This window comes from Panthera tigris, chromosome D2, assembly GCF_018350195.1.
Source record: "Panthera tigris isolate Pti1 chromosome D2, P.tigris_Pti1_mat1.1, whole genome shotgun sequence".
Taxonomy (NCBI): Eukaryota; Metazoa; Chordata; class Mammalia; order Carnivora; family Felidae; genus Panthera; species Panthera tigris.
This window is the reverse complement of record NC_056670.1, coordinates 32101400-32129184: the sequence shown is the minus strand read 5'-3', so window position 1 is coordinate 32129184 and position 27785 is coordinate 32101400.

The window sequence follows — 27785 nt, the reverse complement described above, 5'->3', positions numbered from 1 at the left end:
CATATGATTTCACTTGTATGTGGTATTTGAGAAACTTAACAAAAGACCATGGGGGAAGGGAAGGAAAAATAAGTTACAAAGAGAGGGAGGGAGGCAAACCACAAGAGACTCTTAAATGCAAACTGAGGGTTGATGGGGGTGAGGTGTTGAGGGGGTGGAGAAGGTGGGTGATGGGCATTGAGGAGGGTACTTAATGAGCACTGGGTGTTCTATGTAAGTGATGAATCACGGGAATCTACTCCTGAAGCCAAGACTTCACTGTGCGTGAGCTAACTTGACAATAAATTTAAAAACAAAAACAAAAAACAGGGGCGCCTGGGTGGCTCAGGTGGTTAAGCATCCGACTTCGGCTCAGATCATGATCTCATGATTTGTGGCTTCAAGCCCCGTGTCGGGCTCTGTGCCGACAGCTCAGAGCCTGGAGCCTGCTTCGGATTCTGTCTCCCTCTCTCTCTGTCCCTCCCCCACTCATACTCTCTCAAAAATAAATAAAACATTAAAATTTTTTAAAAAAATATTTGGACTTAGTGAATCAAGAATAAAAACTGAATACGGGTGCCTGGGTGGCTCAGTGGGTTAAGCATCTGACTTTGGCTCAGGTCACGATCTCACAGCTTGTGAGTTTGAGCCCTGCATCAGGCTCTGTGCTGACAGCTCAGAGCTCAGAGCCTGTTTCGGATTCTGTGTCTTGCTCTCTCTCTCTCTGCCCCTCCCCCGCTCACACCCTGTCTCTCTCTCTCAAAAAATAAATAAACAAAAAAATTAAAAAAAAAGATTCTGTGTCTCCCCCTCTCTCTGCCCCTCCCCTACTCACTCTGTCTCTCTCAAAAATAAATAAACATCAAAACATTTTTTAAAAAAAGAATAAAAACTGAATAGCACATGGAATTGCTATTTTTTTCATCAGTTTTTCCTCAGAATCTGTTAACATGACATGTACAATGATTGAAAGCATAGAAGAAAGAGGTTTACATTAGGGTCCCCACTTTTTAAGAAGTTTGTAGACTTTGTCACTGCTTTCCATGTAAGAGATAGTAAATCCCCAGATTAAAGGCACAAAGTGCTATCAGAGTACAGGTTGGACAATGCTTATATGGTAATTCTCATCTTTCAAAGCATTTTTTTTTTCATATTAACTATCTGAGGCAAGCAGGGATGGGATTCTTCTATAGAAAACTTTCAGGGCGCCTGAGTGGCTCAGTCAGTCGAGCATCCGACTTTGGCTCAGGTCATGATCTCATGGTTCATGGGTTCATGCCCCATGTAGGACTCTGTGCTGACGGCTCGGAGCCTGGAGCCTGCTTTGGATTCTATGTTTTGCTGTCTCTGTCCCTCTCATGCTCTGTCACTCTCTCTGTCTCTCTCTCAAAAAAGAAATAAGCATTAGGGGCACCTGGGTGGCTCAGTCGGCAAGTGTCCAACTTCAGCTCAGGTCATGATCTCACGGTTCACGAGTTCGAGCCCCACGTCGGGCTCTGTGCTGAAGCTCGGAGCCTGGAGCCTGCTTCGGATTCTGTGTCTCCCTCTCTCTTTGCCCCCTCCCCCCATTCATGCTCTGTCTCTGTCTCTCTCTCAAAAATAAATAAACGTTAAAAAAAATTTTTTAAAGAAATAAACATTAAAAAAAAGTTTAAAAAAATAAATAAATAAAAATAAATTTAGCAATATGCTCACAGGCCTCCAGATAGTAGGGCTGCTGCCATCCACGGTTTGTTGTAACACCTGCACGATCCGCGACCGTAGGAATCTACCAGTGGTCACGCAGACCCCTAGGGGGGCAGTGGTCTCACTGTTTCAAACAATATTGTAAAACCACTCTTTTTCATGTACCCTTTTGGTGGCTGCTTTTCTTCCCATAGGAAACTTGTCAGTGTTGGCGCTGCGGGGCTATAAAATACGTGTGTTTTTCTTATTTTAGAAGAAAATATCAGATTGTTTTCCACAAAGGTGATGCAACACGTTCATGGCAAAGTTCAGCTGCCGAGTCCCAGGCCCCCTCAGTGCCACTGCTATTGTGGCTTTGTTTTAAATTCTGCTCCGTTTGTGGGTAAAAATTAGTATCTCATTGCTGCTTTCATTTGCATTTTTTGGAACTCTGATAAAGCCAAACGTCATTTCCAATTTTTATTGGCCACCGGCTTCTCTCTTCCCAATTCCTGCTTCACAGATACCTCTGGGGAGGCCGTCCCTCATGGAATGGGGACAGACCGTAGTCTTAAATGCCCCTCCCATCACATCATATTAAAGGTACACGGTAACATGACTTAGCATGTTGATGCTAACATTGCTTCATAATCTCTGAGCAAGGCATTTTCATGTGGCACCAGGCCCCGCCTCTAACGTGCACATCCTTCAGGACCCGCCGATACAGCTAATCTGGGGTTCCTGCCTTCCGGAAGCAGCCTCCCTTCGCCAGCACCTCCAGCTGAGAGGGACATAGGCCAAGCTCCCCCGAGTACTCTGCTTATGCTTCCGGGTCACCAAATGACAGCCTCTCCTCCTCACAGGAACCCCCAGTCTCGGTGTGGGATTCCGAGAGCCTCCCCGCTTCCAGCCCTTAGTTGGTCTGGGGCCAGGGCGAGCCACCTTCCTACCATGGGGTGGAAATAGTTGCTCATCACCTGTGTGCTTTCCCTACAAGAGACTATCTCCCCGCTCTGGGTGTGATTGAGTGAGGGTGGGGGCTGTCGGGCTAGGGTCAGGTTGGCTAGCCTGGCGGGCCCGGGGTGGGGGGAGGTGTCTGGCCCCAACTGGGCTCTCTTTAAACCCGGGTCCCATTCTGGAAGTCCTTGCTTTGCTTCTCTGCTGCCTTTCAGAAACACAGGACCAGTCCCTGTCACTCTCCTGTCATGCCATCGAATGAGAAGGTGAACCCTGATGATGGTTCTGGACCCCACTCACAGGGACCGAGAACCCGTTGCACGCCAGCCCGTGCTATGGGCTGAGTGGCGGGCCTGGAATCAAACAAGGCCTAGACTCTATGGGCTCACATGATGAATCTGAAATAAAGCGGATGCCCACTAGTCACTAGGCACGAAGAACACCCAGCGGGCAGGAGTAGGGAGGGGGCTGTTTTACACAGGCCTTCCTGAGAAGGTGACTTTCAACTGAGACCCAAAGGGTGAGGGGGCAGGAAAGTTCTAGAAGGAGGAGACAACAGCCATCACCCTGCCGGGGGCGGGGATGAGAGACAGCCTCTGAGTCAGTCTCATCCCCCCGTTCCCCAGGCTCGGCTCAGGTAGAATTTTCCTGAGGTGAAGGCCTGGGCCTCCCTGAGGTCCTCTAGGCACACCTTGCTGCCTGGTGTTTGTCTCCACAGCTCCAGCTGTCCCCTGGCAGGAAAGGGTGGGTGTCAGGCCTGCTCCTCCCTGTTCTTCTGCCCTCCAGCCCCGCCCCAGCCTCCCTACCACCACCCCACCCTGTAATTTCCCTGTCTGCCATAGGAGCTTATTTGGGACTTGCTCAGGGGGAGAACACGGTCCTCAGCCCCCTCCCTGAGACAGGGCCTCAGCCTACCCACCACCACCACCTCCCTGCAGTGGCCTGTGCCGTAAGGGGCTGGTGACAGAGCACTGGCCTGTAGGCACGGGGCTCAGACCTTCTCCTGGCCCTTCCGAGGCTCACTGGTGACCCCAACTTAGCATTGGTCCTCTCTGGGCCTTGCCAAACTAGGAGCACAGAGTTCAGTTGAAGGGAATTTAAAACCCCTAAGAATCTCAGATGACAAGGAGCCCAGTATTGTCCTTGTAGAGGAGGAAACTGAGGCCGTATCATAATGTGCTGGTTCAGAGGCTTTATGGTGTAGGGACAGGAAGCTGGGCCTGGAGGGGAACTTGTCTCCTAGTGCCATCTCTGATTCCCACCAGCCATGAGGCCTGGCTACGCAAGACTCCCAGTACCTCAGTTTCCCCATCTATAAAATGGAGACAAAGTTCTCTTCTCTCACGGGTGCCATGAGGTTAAAATGCGGCAAACAGTGTTGTGAAAAGGCCTCGCGTAGAGCAGCTCCTGGGGATGGAGGTTTGCTGTCTGTACGACAAGACCCCAACTTCAGCCCTGACCAAGCCTCTCATTTTATAAACCCCCTGCAACTGTGAAAAAACTTCAGACAGATCTCAAAGGAGCAGCTGTTGGACATATGTCTTTCTTGGTGGCCAGGAGGAATTCAGAAGGAGCTTTGTGACAGGAGGCAGACACTCTTCAAGGGTGTCTATGGTGGCCGACTTTACTAATGTCCTTGAACCCCAGTTTCCCTATCTGTAAAGAAGAACCCTAACACCTCAGAGATGCACATATGAGCAATTCACTAAGTAAGAAGCTATTATGATTATTATTACTATTAGTTCCTTTTTATCAGTGAGGGAGATATGAGGCATCTCCTCTGCCCATTCTCCGGACAAGGAGGAGTGGGCTCCAGAGACTAGAAGGTGGGCCAGGGGAGGCCTGAGAACCAGGAACAGGACTAGCCTTCAATTCTGAAAAATCAGACTGGGTCACAGGGGGACAAGGTGCTGGAGGAGACAAAAACAGGCCCAGACCATTTCCTGATTGGGCACTGAAAGCCAACACCAACCTTTTTGCTCCATAAATAAATTTCACATTTAAGTAAACGGGGAATGACATGACATTTTTCCCATCTGCAAAAGAAAAGGCCATTTATCCTGTCTCCAGCTCATTCCTTATTTCCAGTTCCTCTCTGACATCACCCAGGGGCAGCATGGGAGGAATTTTCTCTTCTCATCCCTTGTGGGAGTCAGGTCAGGCCCCTTTGGGCAGTGCTTGGCCCTCGAGCCGCAGACAGGCTCTGTTCCCACAATTCTCCTAGAGGTGCTTGTTGGGAACTCAGAATGGATTTTCCCTCTGAAGCAATATTGTCTGTGGTTCTTTGGTTCCCAGCCTACACCAGCAGCCCATTTGGGAGGCAGAGAGGAAAAAGCAAGGGCTTTGCAGTCAGATTACCTGGTATAACCCAGGCTCTGCTACATCCTAGCTGTGTGACCCTGGGGAAGTGACTCAACTTCTCAGAGCCTCACTTACCCAGTCTGTCAGTATTGGGAGACAATTCTCCAGAAAGCCTCTGTAATTTCTGGAAGTCTTGTGACAGCTTTTGCTTTGGACTATTTTTCCAAGTTATTTAGCAAACAGCTTTGGGAGATAAACCTAGTGTCTCCCTCTAGGGCAAGGGGAAGATTTCTTTGCCATCCAGGATAATAAAAACAATGTCTCCTGAAAGGGAAAAGATTGGGCAGTTTTGCTAGAGGCCCCTTTCTAAAACTGGGGGTTTCCTAATCTCAGGGTTCCTCAGCTGTGACCCAAACCCACTGTGGGTGCAGCCTTCACCTGGGCTCACCTCCCCATTGGCTCATGAGACAAGGGGGCGGAAAGAACCAATGAGAACACAGAACTCCGGTCACCTGTTTGTCTGTAGTAATAAGTCCTTTGTCTCTGTCCGAGAAGTCTTGTGTCTTCTGCCAGCATTCATGGAACTGGCCGACGGACTACTGACTTGAGAGTAAAATCTCAGACCCCACACGGTCCTTGGCAGTCGATCGCCTGGCTCTCACATCCACCCCATTGCTGGGAGGGTGGGTGCGGGCTGTGCCTGGCCCTTGCTGGGGAGTTAATAAATGTTAGTTGGAACAATGGTGGGAAGTTGGTTACTCACAAGCTACTCAGAATTCCCACCCAGGATGCCAGCAGTGCAGCATGGCCTTGGCCCTGGGATTGGAAATTCCATCCTATCTGGGGGAGGCTGGCAGCTGGGACGGGCTTGCAGGACCTGGGTCCAGGGCTCCAGCGGGGTGGAGTTTAAGTCTTTCTTGACCACACCTTCAATTGCCTCCCTCCTCAAAGGCAGCCTTTATGATTAATTTGAAATATATCTTCCTACACCTTCCCTGGTGCACAAGTGTGTTTAGAGAACGCATACTTTATTTTTACGTAAATGATTTACACTGTGTGTATCGTTTTTGCAGTGTTCATTTTCCACTTAAAAATACATCCTGGACACCTTTCTGTGTCAACCCACGTGGCTTTTAAGAGCAGCCGGATAACATTCATAATATGACTTAACGACCACTTATTCACCACCCCCTCCAGATGGACATTTGGGGGTTTCCACTTTTCATCAGTGCAAAGATGCATATGTGCACGCTGAAAAGTCTCCCTGGGTGTTTGGGGGAGGCTCCTCCAGGGCAGGAATGAAGGTGCTCCATCGTCCTATCACAAATGTGGGAAAAGAGACCCGGAGAGGTTCCAGACTTCTCTGAGATCACCCCGTGCCACGCAGCTAGTCGCGGCCCCTGCTGTGTTCCAAGCTTCCTCTCCACTCAAAAGAGGTGAGGAGGGGTTGGGCCATCAGGCTTCGGGGCAAGGAGGGAGGGGACGACTGGGTCACAGGGGCTCTTCTTCCTATGATACTGGCCAGGCACAATGGAGATAACTGATTAGGCAGCACGGAGGCCCCTGAGGAGCCACGTCATGGGTGCCAGAGGGGACACATGGGCCACCATGGGCCAGGAGAGACTTCTTAAGAACTCTCTTCCGGGTACCCCACTTTGGGAAAAGGCTCTGTCAAGCGTGACGCTGTGTTCAAAATCGATGAGATCCTCTTGGAATCTGTCCACTCGCTACAAGAATATGTCACCTGGACGCTGCAGACCAAAGCAGTCAGGTCAGCCAATAGAGCAAGGCCTGGGGGTAAGGCCAGCCAAGACACCAGGCCAGTTGACAGAAACACCAGCTCACGTCCCTGAGAGTGCCTGCCAGGCTCTGTGCCGGGCCTGCTGGGAACACCGTGGAAGGCACAGCTTGCTAAGGTCGGGCCTTAGAAGGATGTGACATTGAACACAATGAGCAGAGTAGAATTAACTAGTAGTTAATTAGTTGACTGCATACTAACGTGCCAGGCTCTGTGCTAATCTCTTTATGCCGCCTCTCCTATCCTCCTAATAACCCTGTGAGCTAGGTGTTCTTACAACCCCCTTTTTACAGAAGAGGAAACAGGTCCAGTGAGGGTAAGAAACTTGGTCCAGGGCCCACAGCGAGTAAGTGATGCACCAGGGACTCAATCCCAGGCCTGCCTAACTCAGGCACTTAGCTACCAAACAATTGTTAACATTTAGAGAGTCGCAGACCCCTTCGAGATTGTAACGAAAGCCCTGAGCCTTCTGATCAGAAAAGTGCCTGCAGTAGAAACACAGTGCACCCGTGTGCACAGGGCCCACTTCCTGGGTGTGTGTCCTGTGTTCAGATGGCACCTGCGTTCAGAAGGGACCTGTGCTTCGCTTAATGTTTTGCTGTTGCCATCATGAAATGCTTAAAACTTTTTGAGCACGGAGTCCCACATTCTCATTTTGCACTGGGCCCCACAAATTACATCTCGCAATTGCTTGCACTCTACACACACGCTACAATTTTGCAAACCACCTTGGATGTGCAGGAACCCCATGAGGCTATTCAAAGACTCCTCTGCTTTCCTGGAAGGCTGTGTATGTGTGTGTGTGTGTGGGTCTGCAGGTATGTGTGTGTGTGTGTGTGTGTGTGTGTAGGTCGCAAGTTGTCGGGTACAGCTGGGCACCCTGGCTAAAAGTAGGGCCAGTGAACGGAAGAAGAGGCGGGGGATGGCATCAGTTTCCACAAGGTCTGTGACAGCAACTTCCTCACCTCCAAGAGAGGAAGCCCGGTGCTGGAATAAACAGCCATGGTCCTAACCCTTACAGAACTACCACCTGGGGACCTGCACAAGGAGCCTTTGTTGGGCCTCACGGTAAACACGGGAAGGTAACCAGAGCCGGATGTTCAGGCTCGCTGTCTGGGACAGGATTTTCTTTTTTTCTTTTTCTCTTTCTTCCTTCCTTCCTTCCTTCCTTCCTTTCCTTCTTTCTTTCTTTTTTGTTGTTATTGTTTTAAGAAAAAATATTTATTGTTTACGCCACTGAAATAGTCCCAGAAGAACAATATTACACCATGTTTATTTGAAAAGCAGGGCGCGATTTTCTTTCTTTTTTAAAAAAAAATTTTATGTTTTTTTATTTATTTAATATAATTTATTGTCAAATTGGTTTCCATACAACACCCAGTGTATGTTTCTTTATTTTTGAGACAGAGAGAAACAGAGCACAAGTGGGGGAAGGACAGAGAGCGAGGGAGACACAGAATCCGAAGCGGGCTCCAGGCTCCGAGCTGTCAGCACAGAACCCAACGCGGGGCTTGAACCCACGAACCGTGAGATCATGACCTGAGCTGAAGTCGGACACTTAACCAACCGACTGAGTCACCCAGGCGCCCCAGGATCTTCTTGTTGAAATCATTTTATTGAGGGGCGTCAGGAGAAGGGAGGACAATGAGATTCCGTGTCCTCGGCTGGCTGAGATCTGCCCAGCTCTACAGTCTCTGAGTGCCATGTCAGATTCCTTCTTAGGTAATACCTGTATGTATGTATGTGTGTAAGCTCTATGCCCAACAAGGCTTCAACTCACCATCCGAGATCAAGAGTCACACGCTCTATCGACTGAGCCAGCCGGGTGCCCGAAAGGTGAGGCGGGATTTTCTAAGTCAGAAATGGCACTGCGCTCAGAATGCTGCTTCCTGTGGCCAGCTGGAAGGCCCCCAGACCCACCCGTGAGAGTGGAGACACCCAGGCAAGGGGTGGGCACGGAGATGGCCACACGGCACCCGGAGGACAGAGAGAACACAGAGACCCTCAGCAATCCTGAGAGGCCTGCTGGGTGGGGGAGGGGCCTTTATACAATTCTCCCTCTGATCTGTCACCTTGGGCAAGTGGCTTAACTTCTCCGTGACTCAGCTTTCCCATCTGTGAAACGGGGATAATAATATTACCTACCCCCCAGGGTTGTTGTGAGCATTGAATTTAGTGGAACGTCCTTCTAACCAAGTAAAATAAACAGTAGCTGTAGTTATTACTATAATTATTATTTAAAGCTGGATCCGAGGATAAGGCTTCATACATAACAGTTGTGCTTTTAGTTTGGGGGTTATTTTTGTTGTTTTGCAGTCGGTTAGAGCCTAGTAGGCTATCGCTGCTGGACGGTGAGGAGGTTTCTGTTACTGGGATGCAAAGTGCCCTGAGAGGAGATGCGGGGCTGGGGGGAGGGTCATTCCTCAGGACAGGGTCTCAAGAGACCAGGAGGGAACTGACCAGCCCTGGGTCTGTGGCTGCAGCTCTCTGCAGGGGGTAGGCATAGACAAAGGGGGATTTCTTTTCTTTTTAATCAAAACAGCAAAGGGCTGTTTCTGTGTCTTTGAGGGTGATAGATTTCTGGGTTCCTGGCTTTGCCTCCCCAGCCCTCCACCCCCAACCCGTCTCTGGGTCAAGTCACGAGGAGGCTGTTCAGGGTACCAGCGTGAGCGGCCTCCTGCCTCACGACAGGGCATAGGGGCTGGGGCCCAGAGACTCCACTTGCTCTGGAGCTCTGGCCCTGGGGCCCTACGGGACCTGGCAGGGGGTCACCGTCCACCCTCTGCCACCTCCCAGAGGAGACGAGATTGGCAGTGCATTCTTGCCATACGTGCAAGCTAACCTTCCCCAGGCTTTCCACATGCCAAGCCCTCTTCTGAATTCTCTGCCTGTGTTATCTCCTTAACCATCTCAGTATCTGTGCAGCCCTCAGAGTCCCTGCAGATGAGAACACTGAAGCTAAGACGGGGACAATAACCAGCCCAGATCGCCCAACCAGGGAACCATGAGCCTGGACTGAGGTTCTGCTCAGGGGAGGTCAGAACTATGTTCTTAACCACGGGTGGTCCCAGGTGGCCCACACGCCTTGGTGACAGAGGGAACCCTCAGTACTTTTACTGGCCTTTCAGGGAAAAAAAAAAAAAAAAATCTCAGGTTAGGTGAAGTTCCTGGCACTTGGTAGGTGTTGAATAACTGTCAGCTGTTATCGTAGCTTCCAAATGGGTTTCCCAAGCCCCTTCAAAGACAACACTTTCATCCTCCGCTTGAAGGCAGAGGGAAGTTGGGTAATTTGCTCAAAGCCATTCTTTCACTCAATTGGTGCAGCCTCCCACCCTCCGAGAAGCTATGGCCCCCACACCTGAGAACCTTAGACAGTGGGCGGGTGGGGGTGGGGGTTAGGGGTGGGGAAGGCTCACGCCTTGGGGTGGGTGGGACAAAGAGAAACAGGCCTGAACAGGGTAGTCCTCGCCGGATTCTCATATTTTGCAGAGGGCAACTGGGGTTAATTTGGGAATGTCTGTCCTTCCCTGAGATCAGCGCCTCTCCAAGAGGCAGGGCACAGGCTTTGTTCAATCCCTGCTTTTCTACTTAGCAGCCACAAGACCCTGAGCAATTTACTTAACAGCTCCAAACCTCAGTTGTTTCCTCTGTGAAATGGAAATAATAACACATCTACCTTGCAGAGCTGACTTGAGATTATTTTCTGTCAAGGCCCAAACAGGACCTGGTACATAGTAGGTGTTAAACAAATGATGGCTAGTTTCATTCTTTGGTCCTCATCCCTGTCTTCAAAAAAATATGTTCTACCGTTAACTCAGTTTTTCCTCTTTTATAAGTTCTTACCCTAAACAAGAAACAAGAAAGCCATCCAGATATGTTTCACCATTTCCCATCACCTTAGAGTCTTAACTCCCGGCCATACCTCACCTGCTTGAGGGCTTTGGAGAAAGTGCAGAGACCATGAAATGGGTATTCATATACTCAACTGGCAGGAATATAATTTCAGAAAGCGACTTGGCAGTGTGTGTTGAGGGATATTAATATGCTGACATTCTTTGACCCTAAAATTCCAAGACCAGAAATCTTTCCCAGGAAAATAATAAAATATATGAGCACAAACACATAGACTTAGAGTTTTTTGCAGAAAGAGTTTCACATTACACTATTTAGAATAGCAAAAACTTGAAAGTTCATCTGAATGTCCCAACTTAACGAATAGTTAAGTAAAGGTGTCACGTTTACTTTGTCTTTGAGGGTGATAACTAAATCAAATAGCATTAGATTCAACCTTGAGTGACAGAAACCAAAAATTATAGCAGCCAGATAGAAGTTTTAGACATAAACTTTATATAAACAAAGTCCAGAGACAAGCTGTCTAGGCTAGTGTGACACCTCCATGATTATCAGGGATTTAGGCTACTTCTATCCAGTTCTGCTATTCTCATCGAGTAGCTTTGACCTCATGCTCCAATATGGCTGCTTGAGACTAGCCATCACGTCTGCATTCTAGTTATCATGAAGGAAGAAGAAGCAAAAAAGTTGCTCTGTGAATTTACACCTCACGTATCCACTTACTTTCCATTGGTTAGAGCTTAGTCATCCCTCAGCAGTGCATTCCTAGCTGTAAGGGATTTCAGGAAAGACAAGAAAAATCCTTACTTCTAGGAGGCCATGTGTCCCTCAAAAAACTTAGGAATTATGCTACAAGGAAAGCAGGGGAGAAAGGTTATCGCCACAACATTTATATAATGTTTTTTTAATATTTCCGTTACTAATGTATATAGAAGCAGAGTGAATGATATACAGAGCTACCTTCTACCAATTACTCAGTCTCAAGAATTATCATCTCATGGCCAACTGCTTTTAACTTGTCCCTTTTCCATTCCCCCAATTATTTAAAATAAAATCCCAGACTTTACATTATTTCATCGGCAGGTATTTTATCATGCACCTCAAAAAGATCAGAACTCTTTTTTAAAAAAAATCATTATTCTAATATCCCACCCAGAATTTTAACCAAATCCGAAATATCCTTTTAGCCGTGTCCTTAATATTGTCAACTATCAAACCAGCGTTCAAATTTCTCCATTCTTTCACAATTGTTTCCTGTTTGTTCAAACCAAGATCCAAAGGAGGTCCACACAGTTTGTTGTGACGAGGTCCAATTTGTCAGTTTTTCCTTTTATGGCTCATGATTTTGGTGTCAAGTTTAAGAACTCCTTGCCTACTTACAGATCCTGAAGTTTTTCTTTTTTTTTTCTTTATTTATTTTGAGAGAGTGCATGTGTGAGTGTGTGTGTGCGTGTGTGTGCAAGCAGGGGAGGAGCAGAGAGAGAGAGAGAGAGAGAGAGAATCCCAAGCAGGCTCTGCACTTTTAGCATGGATCCCGATGTGAGGCTCCATCCCACAAACCATGAGATCATGACCTGAGCAGAGATCAAAAGTTGAACACTTAACTGAGCCACCTGAGGTGCCCCAGATCCTAAAGCTTTTCTAAGAGTTTTGGAGTTTTATGTTTTACATCGAACTCTATGATCAGTTTCGAGTTAATGTTATTTATTTATTTTGAGAGAGAGAGAGTGCAAGCAGGGAAGGGCCAGAGAGAGGGAGAGACAAAATCCCAAGCAGGCTCTGTGCTGTCAGTGCAGAGCCTAATATGGGACTCAAACTCAGGAACCGTGAGATCATGACCTGAGCTGAGATCAAGAGCCACAAGACCCTTGAGTTAATTTTTAATGTTTTTTCACTTTTTATTTATTTTAGAGGCGGGGGGCAGAGAGGGACAGAGGCAGGGAGAGAGAGAGAAAATCTTAAGCAGGCTCCACTCAGTACAGAGCCTGACATGGGGCTCGATCCGGTGACCTTAGGATCGTGACCCAAGCTGAAATCAAGAGTCAGATGCTCAACTGACTGAGCCACCCAGACGCCCCTTCAGTTAATTTTTGTACAAGGTGCAAGGTTTAGGTCGAGGTTCCTATTTTTGTCTATACGGATGTCCAATTGCTGTAGCACTACCTGTTGAAAAGTTTCTTTCCTCCATCAAATTGCTTCTGTGCCGTTGTGAAAAATCAGTTGGATGTATTTGTGTAGGTCTGTTTCTGGGTCCTCCCTTCTGTTCCATTGATCTAAGAATCTCTCCTTCCACCAATACCACATAGTCTTTATTGCTGAAGCTATACAGGTAGACCTAATATTTGATGGAGTCATTCTTCCTACTTCATTCTTCTTTGTCAAGATTGTTTTAGGGGTGCCTGGGTGGCTCAGTCGGCTGAGCCTCCAACTTCAGCGCAGGTCACGATCTCGCGGTTTGTGAGTTAAGAGCCCCGCATCGGGCTCTGTGCTGAAAGCTCAGAGCCTGGAGCCTGCTTCGGATTCTGTGTCTCCCTTTCTCTCTGCCCCTCCCCTGCTCATGCTGTCAAAAATAAATAAACATTAAAAAAATATTTTTAAAAAGATTGTTTTAGTTATTCTAGGACCTGCGTATTTGCATATAAGTTTAGAATAAAGTTCTAAATAAAGATATATTCCAAATAAATTTATTCTAAATAAAATATATTCTAAACAAAGTTAGAATAAGTTTGTCTATGTCTACAAAGATCTTGTTTGGGATTTTGATAGGAAATGTAAACCTACAGATCAGTTTGGGAAGAATTGACATTTTTACTCTGTGAATCTTCCAGTTCATGAACATGGTATGTTTCTTCATTTATTTAGATCTTTTATTTCTTTCACCAGGATTTTGTCATTTTCAATAAAGATCCTACATGTGTTTTGTTAAGTGAATACTTAAATGTTTTATTTTCCTGAAGCTACAGTAAATTGTATTGGGTTTTTAAATTTTCGGTTTCTGCATGTTTATTGTTAGTATATAGAAATGTTATTGATTTTTGTGGGTTGATCTTATATCCTGAAAGTTTGCTGAACTCACTGAGAACAAACTGAGGGTTGATGGGGGGTGGGAGGGAGGGGATGGTGGGTGATGGGTATTGAGGAGGGCACCTTTTGGGATGAGCACTGGGTGTTGTATGGAAACCAATTTGACAATAAATTTCATATATTGAAAAAAAAAATTTGCTGAACTCACACATGATGGAATATTATGCAGCCAGTAAGTTGATGCTTATATTACCTATCTCTCTGCTCCATTCAGGGTGAATTTCTCTGAGCTAAACAGCTGTGTCCCATAGGAGTATATCCATTCTATTAAGTTCAACATGTATTTTTTACTTTAAAGATATTTTAAAAATTTATTGAGATATAATTGACATATAACGTATAAGTTTAAGGTATACGATGTGTTGATTTGATACATTTATACATTGCAATATGATTGCCACTGTAGTGTCAGCTAACATTTCTATCGTGTCACATAATTATCATTTCTTTTCTGTGGTGCAAACAATTATGATCTAGTCTCTTAGCAGCTTTGAAGTTTATAATACGGTGTTGTTGACTATCATCCCTATGGTGTTCATTAGGTCTCTAGGACTTACTTACCTACTGGCTCCAAGTTTGTACCCCCAACCAACAATTCCCCAATTCCTGACCCCCAACCCCTGGTGACTACCATTCCACTCTCTGTTTTCACAAGCTTGGCTTTCTTAGATTCCACAGATAAGTAATATCACACAGTATTTGTCTCTCTCTGACTTGTCTTACTCAGCATCATATCTTCAAATTGCATCCGTGTTGTTACAAAGAGCAGGACTTCCTAGTTTCTCATGGCTGAATAATATTCCATCGTGTGCATACCTATGGATATAAATATATGCTGTATCATAATATATAATATATTGCATTATAATATAGATAATGTTCTATTGTATCTCTTCCTTATCCATTCATCCAGTGACACTTAGATTGTTTCCATATCTTGCCTATTGTGAATAGTGAACATGGGCGTGCAGCGATCTCTTCAAGATCCCATTTTCATTTCCTTTAGAAACATACCCAGGAGAAGAATTTCTGGGTCACATGGGAATTCTATTTTTAATTTTTTCAGGAACCTCCATACTGTTTTCCATAGTGGCCAAATCAATTTACATTCCCACCAAGAGTGCACCAGGGTTCCCTTCTGACCACATCATCACCAATATCTGTTATCTGTTTTTTTTTTTTTATTTAAATTCCAGCTAACATACAGTGTAATATCAGTTTCAGGTGTACAATTTAGTAACTCAACACTTCCATATAACACCTGGTGCTCATCACAACTGCACTCCTTAATCCCCATCACCTGTTTCACCCATTCCCCTGCCCCCTGCCCCCTCCGCACCTCCATCCTCTCTGGTAACCATCAGTTTGCTCTCGAGAATTAACAGTCTGTTTCTTGGTTTGCCTCTCTCCTTTTTCCCTCTATGACCATACAATGGGATATTACTCAACCATAAAAAGAATGAAATCTTGCCATTTGCGATGACACGGATAGATCTAGAGAATATAATGCAAAGTGAAATAAGTCAGAGAAAGATAAATACCATATGATCTCACTCGTGGAATTTAGGAAACAAAACAAATGATCCGTTGTCTTCTTGATGATAGCCATTCTAACAGGTGGGAGGTGAATTCTCACTGTGGTTTTGAGTTTCATTTCCCTGCTGATCTGTGATGTTGAACATCTTTTCACGTACCTGTTGGCCATTTGGATGTCTTTTTTGGAGACATGTCTATTCGGTTCCTCTGCCTATTTTTTAATTGGATTGTCTGGGTTTTTTACTATTGAGTTGTATGAATTCTTTACATATGTTGAATGTTAACCCCTTATAGGGTTTGCAAATATTGTCTCCCATTTGATAGGTTGCCTTTTAATTTTGTTCTTTTTTTTTTTTTTTTTTTTTTTTTTTTTGCTGTGCAGATGTTTAGTTTGATGTAGTCCTACTTGTTGATTTTTAAAATTGTTTTAACATTTTATTTATTTTTAAGAGAGAGAGAGAGGCGGGGGGGGGGGGGGGGGAGGGCAGAGAGTCCCCAAGCAGGCTCTGCACTGACAGCAGAGAGCCTGATGCAGGGCTCAAACTCAGGAACTGTGAGATCATGACCTGAGCCAAAGTCGAATACTTAACTCACTGAGCCACCCAGGTGCTCTGTAACTTGTTGATTTTTAGAAATATATATTTTTATGTTCACTGTTCTTGTTTCATTCCTTCCCACTTAGGCTTCATAATTGCTTATTCTTTTTTAAGAATTGATTCCTGCATTGACCTCTAAGGAGCCTAAACATACTTCTTTTAAAGAATTTTTTGAAATTCATCTGTAGTGAGTTTACTCCTTATTGTTGAGTTTGTCCGTTTTCTTAACATTAAATGTCTTCACTTGATTTGGAATGTTAGGGTCCCATAGAATAATGGTTAGCACAATGGACTCGGATTTGGAAGGTTAGTTTCGAGGTCAATTGCAAATGAGAAGTTGGTTCACGTTTCTGTTTTCTTTCTTCTATCTCTCCTGCTCACCATGCCTGTCTCAGGCTTTGCCCTCTGAGCCCACAGTCTAGAACTTAGGTGGGCATTTTGGGGGGCCTGCTCCAAGCTTATACGGGGGAGGTCAGACACAGGTTCCTGTGCAGAGAGGATTCTCCTTTGGGTCCTGGAGGAAAAGTCATGCCTGTGCCCCCTTGCATCCTGCCCCCCAAAGTGCAGCTTCTCACCAGCTTTGCTCGCTTCTGCCTCTGACCCCAGGGCTTCTGCCCCTCTCACAGCTTGGGGTTTTCATTCCATTTCTGCACCGCACAAACGTTGATCATGTTTTTGATTGTAACTTTGTCTTTTTTTTGGGAAAGGGAGCTTTTTAATTTTTACCAACATATTTTGCTCATTATTGCTGTATTTCTGGAACCTGGGAGCCTTCATTCAAAGCATCTATATAAAACTGTGACATCCAAACTCAAAACCTTTGTATTGTTTCCTTCCCATCTGGGTTAAGGGGAATCCTGCCTCAGTCCAACAGGAGACCCCCGGGGGAGGTTATGGGCAAAGATGGAGACTTAAAAAAATAAAGATGGGGTCTCTGTGCCCTGGGGCTGGTGGAGTAATGGGTAGGAACCCAGGGAAGAGCACAGGAAGGTATATGGATTAATATATGTGCACACACACCCTTTCCTGTTTCCCCACTTGCTTGATAGCAGACAGAGAAGGTGGAGCAGAGGTCATCTGTCACACCTTCCAGACTGAGGTCGGCTGTGATGCCCGCTCATTCTGTCGGGGCCACATCACCAGTTGGTAAAAACGGGAAAGTTAGAGATGGCCTGCCTTCCAGACCAGCCTTGCGGGTGGGACCCTAAGAGAGCCCCACGGCTGTTTGTTGTGAGGAGAACACCGCACCCCGTTTGTGTGGAGGGAGTGAGAACGGAGAGGAATTTTAATTTCTTGGAGGTTTTCAACATCCTTGTTGAAGAGTTCAAAAGGATTTTGTGTTTATAGAGTCACATCAAGTGCAAGGGTGGTTTTATGAGGTCTGATCCCTGCCTCCGGGGACTGACAAGAAAAACACGATTCATTCTCATCATCGCTGTGGCTCCAAATGTTTCCTAGCCTTCCGCCTCAGAGGAAGTCATCGTTACCTTGGATGGAGCGTTCAACGAGACAGGCTGGGATTCAAGTGATTTTACTTGCTGGCCACGTGTGATCTTGAGTAGTATGGGTGGAATTGTGCTCCCCCAGGTTTAGATGTTAAACTCCTAACTTGTACTTCGGAACGAGATCTTACTTGGAACCGGGGCTCTTGCAGACGAAGTGAGTTAAGATGAGGTCATGCTGGAGTAGGGTGGGCCCGTAACCCAGTATGACTGGGGTCCTCATAAACGGGAGAAATTTGGAGGCAGCTGCCTCCAGGAAGAACGCTGTGTGAAGACAAAGGCAGAGGTCAGGGTTATGCTTCTACAAGCCAAAGAACTCCAGGGATGTCCGCAGACTGCCAGAAACGAGGAAAGAGGCACGGAACAGATTCTTCCGCACAGCCCGCAGAAAGACCTGAGCCTGCGACCCCTCGGTCTCAGACTCCTGGCCTCCAGAACAGTGCGACAACACGTTTCTGTTGTTTGAGCCCCCCAGCTGGTGATACTTTGTGGTGGCAGCCCAGGTCACCTCACCTCTTGGTTTGAGTCTTCTTGTCTGTAAAATGGGAATGCGGATAATAGTAATACCTACCTGTGGCAGAGATAGTGATGGTCCCCAAACTTTTTATTTGTTCCCCTGCATTTCCGGTGCCCCCTGCAGTTTGGTGGGTGCCACGTGACTCGCATTTGCCAGTGGCCTGTGGGCCAAAGCAGCGGAGAAAGGCCAGCACGTGACCCTCCAACCATCTTCTTTTTCTCTGCCTCAGCATCCAGGTGGCCTCCAGCTCAGTTGGCCAAGCCACAAGATCAAAGCTTGGTCACTGAATGAAGGAAAGTTGCCCTGGAAAGTCACAGGGACACATAGCAGGCTTTGCGCAGGTGGGGAAATAAACCTTTGTTATGTCAGTCCTTGAGACATTGGGGATTACCACACTACGACCTAACCTATGCTGACTCATACACCACTTCTAGAATTGTTGTGGGGTTTGAATAGGTCACTGCGTGTAAAAAACAAAAAAACAACAAAAAAACAACAACAACAAAAAACTAAAGCAGTGCCTGGCCTGTAGTAATGACCCGATACATGTTAGCCAACATACTAGCTGTGTGACTTCAGGCAGGTGCTCGACATCTCTGAGCTTGTTTCCTCATCTTCAAATCAGGAGCAATGACAGCATCGCCTGTGGGGATTGTTGTAAGGATGAAATAAGATACCATTTGCAGGGGCGCCTGAGTGGCTCAGTTGGTTAAGCGTCGGACCCTTGATCTCCGCTCAGGTCGCGATCTCATGGTCGTGGGATCGAGCGCCGCGTTGAGCTCTGCACTGGGTGTGGAGCCTGTTTAAGATTCTTTCTCCCTCTCTCTCCCTCTGCCCCTCCCCCGCTCACGTTTTTTCTCTCTCTCAAAACAAATAAAACATTTAGAAAAAAAAGATACTGCTTGTAAGAACTTGGGCCAGGGGGTGGAGTGTGTTCATTCTCCTGCCTCTGCTCTTCAGGGCTGCCTGGTCAGTCCGCTTGCCCGTCTGTGTCTATCTGAGGCTCCCGTAGCAGGAATGGGCCAGCCTCCAATGACCCTTCCCTTCCTGATGTGAATGTATTGGGCTCCATTCTTGGGGGAGTCATTGTTCAGAGCATCTGTTCCTTGTTTTGTAAATCTTCCCACAGCTCCCCTTCTGCCAGGCCTCAGATGGGGATTTATGCCCTTGCAGACCAGGGATCAGACTGTCAGCTGCGTGCTCAGCTGCTGCCTCCCCTGAGCCGAGCCAGCCCGCCCAGGCCGTGGACATGGGCCCACAGGACCTTGGCTTTTGCCCTGATCAAGGCAAATCAGCTTTCCTTGTGGTAAGGAAGGCGAGGCCTAGGGGACGTCTGCCCCATGTGCAAGGTGAGGGAGCGTTTCTCTTGGAACAACGCAACAGGGAGGGCAGGAAGACATCAGGGAACCTGCAGACTGAGAGCTAAGGGCTGTGACCAGTGCTGATGTTAGCACTCAGCCAGAATCCAGAGCAAAGCAGAGACATGCAGCGACGGCCTCTGGGAAGCTGCAGACAGGCCAGGTCAGGTGTCAAGATTTCTCTTTGATGTAAAAAAGGAATAGGAGAGAGATAAGGCCATGATTAAGAACAGCTGGGTTTTCATTAGTACTTAACTGACAACTGGATGTTTGTACTTATTTTTATAATGTCGTCTTGTAGCCCATCGTACCTTAATTGACCCTGCAGGTGACGGAGGTTCTCCCAGAATCCTCTGGGCCCTTCCTTCCTTCCTTCCCTCCTTCCTTCCTCCCTTCCTTTATTCAGTTATTTATAAGTAAACTTTATGCCCAACCTGGGGCTTGAACTCACGACCCCAAGGTCAAGAGTCTCATGCTCCACATGACTGAGCCAGCCAGCCGCCCCACTCTGGGAACTTTTAAATAACGGATGTCCAGGCCCCACCCCAGACCAGTCAAGTCAGTCTCTGAGGACAGGGGGAGGGCAGTGCTTCTCAAAGTGTGGCCCAGGGATGAGCAGCACCAGCAGCACTTGGTAAAATGCAAATTCTCAGGCCTGACTTGGGCACTAACCGCAGCGCCTGAAAATAGGCGACCTATGTTAGCCGACTATGCCCATCTCAAGTGACCTCAAGGAGAAACCAAACCAAGAAGGACCAGAAAACCAGTTAAGCAGAGGCATGCAGGCAACATTTTTTAGCAATCAGGTCTGTTAGAAACATAATGTATTAAGATAGATTATGGAGGGATGCCTGGCTGGCTCAGTCAGTTAAGCATCTGACTCCAGGTCGGGTCATGATCTCACAGTTTGTGGGTTCGAGCCCCGCGTCGGGCTCTGTGCTGACAGCTCAGGGCCTGAAGCCCGCTTCAGATTCTGTGTCTCCCTCTTTCTCTGCCCCTCCCCAACTTGTGCGCACGCTCTCTCTCTCAAAAAAAATGAATGAGCGTTAAAAAACATTAAAAAAATTTAAAGATTATGGAAAATGTACGTGACTATATGGAAATCAGTAAATCTTAATTTTTACAACCGAACACATTATACTCTGTGATGTGCAATTGCATTTTTGGAGGATTGTTTGCAAGCATGCGTAACCTCAGACAGCCAATAAAGCATTTACTAACCTATTCTGAGGTTTGCTTTTTTTTTTTTTTTTTAAGTTGACACGCCCTGACCCAGTGAGTCAGAAACTCGGGTTAGGTGCAGAAAGCTGTGTTTTTTAGCAAGCTGTCCAGGAGATTCTAATGCATATGAAAGTTTGAGAACAAGTGGGTGATTTTAATGTGTGCCCAGAGTTGAAAACCACTGGGTTAGTTTAGGGAGCTCTATTTTTGTTGTTGTTACCTAAGTAGTAAAAAGGTGATTGTTGAGTTTAGTGGCTTCATCAATGGTGGCTTATCTCTTCCCTGCTGAGACCCAGAGTTCGGGTTGAAGGTATCTGGTCTCTACTTCCTGTCTGGGAAGGGAACGTGACCTTGCCCATTCTTTGCACATCTACATCCAGAAGGGAGAACAAGGCAAATATTGTCACAATTAATATCCCTTCACAATCTGTCCTATTACGAACAGCAATATCAGAAGAGGCCAGCCCCCAAACCTGCTCTGGGCATCCTTGACCAACTGTATTTTGAGACTTTACTGATGGGCACAGAAGTCAGGCACAGTCCCCCCTTGCCACTGCTTTGTGAGCTCCATCTAAGCCAAGTTGATGCCCTGCAAACATAAGGCCTTTTCCTTGGGTCTTGGCCCATTCTTCACAATCCTAATCCTGGAGGAATTAATTTCTCATTTTGGAGGAATAGAATAGTTGTGGGAAGTGGGTGGAGTGGGAATTTCTAGGAATCACAGCTTTTTTTTTAATGCACTTTCTCTCATTTTCAACCTAATGCTTCTGTTCACCCTCCCGGATGCTGTCTCCAACAACGGGTAATCTGCTTTGTCTTGGGTCAACACAATTAACACCCGTGTCCTTCCAGATTAAACCTGAACACTGCAGCATCCTTCCGGGTTAAATGAACTGGAGGATAGAGTCTGGATGGAAAACCCCATAACCCTTTTGTCTACCCTGTCTGGAAGGAGAGGTGTGTGTGTGTGTAAACAACTACAACATGTCCCATGATCCTATTCTTCTCTCCATCTGGAGAAATCTGGGACCCATATGAGCCAGCTCCTGCCTCATGAGGGGCCACAGAAGAGGATAGAAACCAAGGGCAGGTGGATGCTTGCCAGAGGCTGCTGTCAGCTCCAATGGGCATGTCTCTCTCTGGCCCATCCCTCTTGATTTCTAAATACATCAGTCACATGTACATGCCTCCCCTCCCCCCCACCCCAGATGCGCTCTGGTCCTCACTAGGTTATTAACTACCCTCCCCATTCTTATCCATCCCTGCCTTTCAGGGCTCCTGCTGGCAACACCGTGGGGTTTGTCCGTGGCTTCTTCCAAGTCTGCTGGGCTAAGGGAGATGTCTTGGATTTATTAAAATCAGCCCCATATTGGAGCCAGATGCTTCACAGCAAACGCTGTGGTCGGGATGAAGTGAAGAAACAAGCCGGGCAAACACAGAGGCTCTAGCGACGAATGACAGTCTCTTCCTGGGCCTTACTGAAAAGTCTCCTTTCTTGCTCCTTCTCTCCTCCCAAATCAAACATTTGCTTACGCATTTTTGTAAACTTCCGCGTCTCACTCTGAGACCAGCAGACCGATGTTTGTTGGGCTGTTTCTTCCAAGCCCTCTCTGTGGACGGGGGCAAGGCGGACGGAACACCGGAGTCCTGGCAAGGGCGAGCCGAAGGCCTCGCTGCAGGTCACAAAACAAGTGCCGGCCACGGGGGGGCAGGGTGGACCTGGTAGGGGGCAGAGGAAGCGGACAAACACTCAGGCTTTGCTCCTTCCTAATGGCAAAAGTTATACGAATAATCAGAACAGGGGCGCCTGGGTGGCTCAGTCAGTAAGCATCCAACTCTTGGTTTCCGCTCAGGTCATGATCTCATGGTTCATGGGTCTGAGCCCCGCGACAGACTCTGTGCTGACAGGGTGGAGTCAACTCGGGGGTCTCTCTCACCCTCTCTCTCTCTCTGCCCCTCCCCTACTCACCCTCTCCCTCAAGAAAGTTTAAAAAAATTACTATTAAAATTAAAAACAAAAAAATTAAAAAATAATCATAACAGTATTTAGTCATGGTAATCACAGTAATGGTAATGATAAATCACGTGAGGAATTGTACTACCATCTCATTTAGAGCTTCCCAACATCCCCTGATCAGGTGCTTTGGCGTTATTATTATTATCCCCACGTGTACTTGAATATAGAAATCCACAGATGTGTCCATGAACCAGAGACAGAAATGGGATTTGAGCTCGGGCAGCCTGATTCCAGAGGCTACAGCCTTTTTTTTTTTTTTTTTAATTTTTTTTTTAACGTTTTATTTATTTTTGAGACAGGGAGAGACAGAGCATGAACAGGGGAGGGTCAGAGAGAGGGAGACACAGAATCTGAAACAGGCTCCAGGCTCTGAGCTGTCAGCACAGAGCCCGACGCGGGGCTCGAACTCACCGACCGCGAGATCATGACCTGAGCCGAAGTTGGCTGCTTAACCGACTGAGCCACCCAGGAGCCCCTTTTAAAAAATTTTTTTTAACGTTTTATTTATTTTTGAGACAGGGAGAGACAGCTTTTTTTTTTTTTTTTTTTTTTGAGAGAGAGAGACAGAGAGAGATAGAGTGGGGGGGGGGGGCAGAGAGAGAGAGAGAGTCCTAAGCAGGCTCCGTGTAGTCAGCGCAAGTCCGACGTTTAACCAACCGAGAGCTACCCAGGCGCCCCCAGAGGCTACACTCTTAAAGGTCAAGTGACAGATGCGACGAATACATGCTTGTTAAAGAAATTGTTGAAAACTCAGATAAGTAATTTACTGTCCACAGTTTGGTTTATGTGTTTCCAATCATTTCTCTGTGCAAACGTGTTCATGTTATAGAGAATATTTTCTGTAAGTCGAGTCATATGGTTGGTACTTGCTGTTTTACAGATTACTTTTGTCATGTAATTTTCCTAAACATCTTTGTCATTAAAAAAGTCTTCTGCATGCTCATTTTAGTGGCTGCAGAGAATCCCATTTATATGTGCAACCACAGTTTATTTGACCAATTCTCTCTTATTCAACACTTAAGTGGTTTTCCGGGTTTTCACCATTGTAAGCAATGCTTAATGTCCAACAACATTAAATCTTAGCATTCAGCCATAGTTATTGCCTTAAGATAAACTCCTGTACTGAATCTGCCGGATGAAAGTGTCAGAAAAAAGGTTAAGGTGTTTGATACATATCTCCAAACTTTCCTCCTACAGTCTCCCATGGGAGGAACGGATGTTTCTCCCCACCTTCTCCAGCACTGGGTTTTTACTATTTAAAAAACACTGTTGCTGGGGTGCCCAGGTGGCTCAGTCTTTTGAGTGTCCAACTTCGGCTTAGGTCATGATCTCAGGGTTCGTGGGGTTCGAGCCCAACGTCGGGCTCTGTGCTGACAGTGTGGAGCCTGCTTGGGATTCTCTCTCTCCCTCTCTCCCTGTCCCTTCCTGACTTGTGCTTTCTCTCTCTAAATAAATAAATAAAGAAACTTAAAAAAAAAAAAAGGAAAGAAAATAAAAAACATTGTTGCCAATGTAAGAGGTCAGTGTTGTTTTGGTTCACATTTCTTGGCTCTGCTGTTTGAGACTTATTCCTGTGTTTGTTATGGGCTGGTTTCTGGAGGGCAACAGTGACCTTTCATCTAGGAAACCTGCACGTGCTATTTCCCTGTGTCAGCTCCACGCCGCTGGCATGAAAAGCCGAATTCTAGAGACTCTGGTCCCACTGCCTCTTTCTTGCCCACGTCAGGATCCCATGAGCACTATTCACACAGGCAGACAACATCTGCAGGGATTGCCCAAGGCCCTAGACAACCGGGCCAATGAATGAGTCCCTTTATTCATCCTGTCACCAAAGAGAGGGATGAGCAGGCTGACGGCCCTGCACTCACAGATGTCCCCGCAACGGTGCGGCACAGCTATTCTGAGGTCAAGCTCTAGAGGCAGGAAGACCCGGGTCTGCAACCTGGACGTGCCGTCGCGTCACCCCCGCGAGCCTTAAATTCATTCAGCAGTAAAACGGGTGATAATCGAGTGCCCGTTTCACAGGTTGGGAGGGGCGGCCGGTGAGATCCTGCAAGGTAGGCACCGGGCACAGTGCTAGCAGAGAGAACATGCTCCAAAATCTTCATCGTTATGATTCTCAGTCAGTTGTATCTGCGGGGGGCAGGGGTGGGGGGCTTCGAGGGAGGTTTCTGGGTGAGAAACAATAACACGAATGTTCACTTGCTTGAAATGTTCACGGACACTCCATCAACCTTGTCATTTCTGGGAAGAGAACTCATTAGAAGTCCTTTTTATGCTCTTTATTCCCACCTGTGACCAGGCTCTTACCGTAATGGGTGACATTTACGAGGCCTTCCTATGCGCCTGGCCCCTTACCCATAGGACTTGACTTAATCCTTACAGTAACCCCATGAGGTACATACCATCCCTTTCCCCATTTGACAGAGGCGGAAGCTGCAGCACAGACAGGTTGAGCGCTTTGCCTGAGGTCACACAGCATGGCGGAGCCAGGATTTGCGGACAAGCAGGTTGGCTCCAGATTACGCTCTTGTCCTCCAGGCTACACGGATGCCGATATTTGCAAAGATGGTGGCATCTCTGACTATTTGGGAAAAAGCGCCCAATCTCACTTAAATTCCACTTCAGCGTATGCTCCCAGAGTTCACACGTGTAACTGCCGGTAGCTCCTGGGACAGGCACTAAACCTCCCGCAGCCTGAGAAAAGACACACAGGGATGGGCTCTGAGCCCTCCAGCTCCTACCACTTTGTGCCTCTCTGCTGGGTCCTGCCCGGGGGGGTTCAGTGACCAGAAGTTTTGGCAGGGTCCTGCATGAGCCTTCTCCTGCTTATGTCCTCGGGATGCCACGCTGTCCCCACAGCCACATGACCACGGGGCTCTCCAGGCACAGTGCTGAGAAATCACTAAGCCAGCCACAGGACTGGGGTCTGGTTACTCTGCTTCTGTGTCTGAGATAAAGTGCCCTGCAGGGGCGGTCCTGGACCTCTTGAGAAGACCTGTAAAGCTCCCTCGGGAGCCGTTGGTACAGATGCGGACTGAGTAACGTACTGCTGTCAATGGCAGAAAGTTGCTGGTGAGTTACACTTGAGCCGGCGAGGCCCGGCCGCTTCAACTTGGACATTCCCGTCAGTCATAGGCGGCGGGGTGGGGGAGGTACTGACACAGACATGGCATATTGATGGTGGGTTTTATTTTTCCCTGACTGGGAATTTTTGGGTACAGATGGTTACAAAGCCTCACTGGAGCTGTCAATGAATTTCTCTTATTGGAAGGTATGAAAGCAAGTCATACTGGGGCACCTGGGTGGCTCAGTCAGCGAAGCATCTGAGTCTTAGTTTCAGCCCGAGTCATGATCTCGTGGTCTGGGAGTTCAAGCCCTGCGTCAGGTTCCACTGACAGCATGGATGGAGCCTGCTTGGGATTCTCTCTCTGCCTGTCTCTCTGCCCCTCCCTTGCTTGCTCTCTCTCTCAAAATAATAAAAAATTTAAAAAAAAGAAAAGAAAAGAAAAGAAAAGTAAGTAACACCGAGTCTGCCCTGAAAAGTCGGACGTGGGATGTCTGTCCCTGTGGGGATGGGGACTGTGCTTTCAATTTTCTACCCTGCAGTCCGGCGTGGGGTCTGGCACACGGCGGGCACGCAGCCCACATTTGTTGGGCTCCGCTATTTCTATCTCAGCAAGGTCCTTAAACCTTGCCGAGCCTCAGTTCCTTTATCGGTGAAATGGGGAGATAATTCCCATGTAGTTGAGAGCACTTAGGAGGGTTCAAAAGGAGATCATGAGCAGACACCCAGAACAGGGCCTGGGTCATAGCAGGTGTGCAGGAAATGTTTATTAAATGGAAGTGCTACCAAAAGTTGGAAACGGCCCGAGGGGGCCATCGACGGATGAACGGATAAACAAAACGGGGTCCATCCACACAGCGGACTATTCTTCAGCCTTAAAAAGGAAGGCAGTCCTCACACATACTTGGATGAACCTTGGAAACATGATGCTCAGTGAAAGAAGCCAGATACCGAAGGCCTCATAGTGTATGGTTTCATTTACATGACATGCCCAGAGCAGGCAAATCCATAGGGACAGAAAGCAGATCCGTGGTTACCAGGGAATATGGGGCTTCCTTCTGGGGTGATGAAAACGTTCTGGAGTGAGAGAGTGGTGATGGCTGTACCTTAGGCATGTACTAAGTGCCACTAATAGTAAGTTTGATGTCATGTGTATTTTGCCACAATAAAAAAAAAATGGAGGCGTTTATTCTAAGTGCTTCTTAAACTTCATCACCATTCATTCATTCATTCCGCAGTCACTTGCGCAGGGTCAGGCCCAGTGGGAGCCGATGCTGAATGAAGCCTTTCGCTGAGGCTTCATCACCCGTGAAGGACAGGAAGCGGGCGGCACACTGACATCTGCAAGTAAGCTATCGGGAGCGCTGCCCTGTAATGGGTTCCTTGGACTCTGCTTCCATGGGCCAGGCTTGACACACGTCTTCCCAACCGTTCCTCTGTTCCCCAGCCAGGCGGGACACATGTCAGGAGCAGTGGGCTCCAAGCTGAGTGTGAGCACGCCTCTATTTGGGGCCGGGGCAGTGGGGAGCAGCACCCACCGGGCACTGTTCTGAAGGCATTGACTGAAGCCCAGATCTTCTTGGTTCCCTAGCCTCAGTCTCTCCACTCACCCAGACGGAAGGCTGAGGCCATGTTCTCCCGGAAGGGACGCTGCTTGAAGAAGTCACCACCGAGCAGGGAAAAGAGAATGTTAAGGCGCAGAAGGGGAATTCGTGAAAACTTACAAGAGGAAACAGGACCCACCCCTGTTCACTTACCCAAACTCTGAGAGGTGATCCGTGGGGCATCTTGGGATGGGTCTCTGAAGCTCAGCACTGGTTTTCAGGATTTGTCCTGCGGACAAATGATAATCTCTAGTTAGGGCTCCCTTCCAGCCTTCATAACATCGGTCTATTCACTGACTAACTGAGGCACTCAGCAGAGGGCGGGCATGGGGTGAATGGCCTCAAGTAAACGCAGTAGCTGTTTGTTCAGCGCTTGTCATGAACCGGGCACATGACATGCATCCCTGTCTCTCATGTTGATATTGTCCCCATTTTACATGTGAGCAACCTAAGGCCCAGAGAGGACAATGCACTGGTCCAAGGTCACACAGGCAGGACACAACGCTGCTATTCAAGCCTGGAGAGCAGACTCAGGGGGCAGACTTGGAAAAGTGGGCACTTAGAAGAGGGGTCGGGCTTGTTCTGTGTGACCGCAAGGAGAAGTCTTTGGTATTGTGCTTGTGTGTCCCTGGCATTTACGTGGCCTGTGGGGTCTCAATGGATAGAAGCAGGAGACTTGAGGCAAAGGATGGGACAGAAGGGTCTGTGAGGGTGACAGGCATGGATTCACA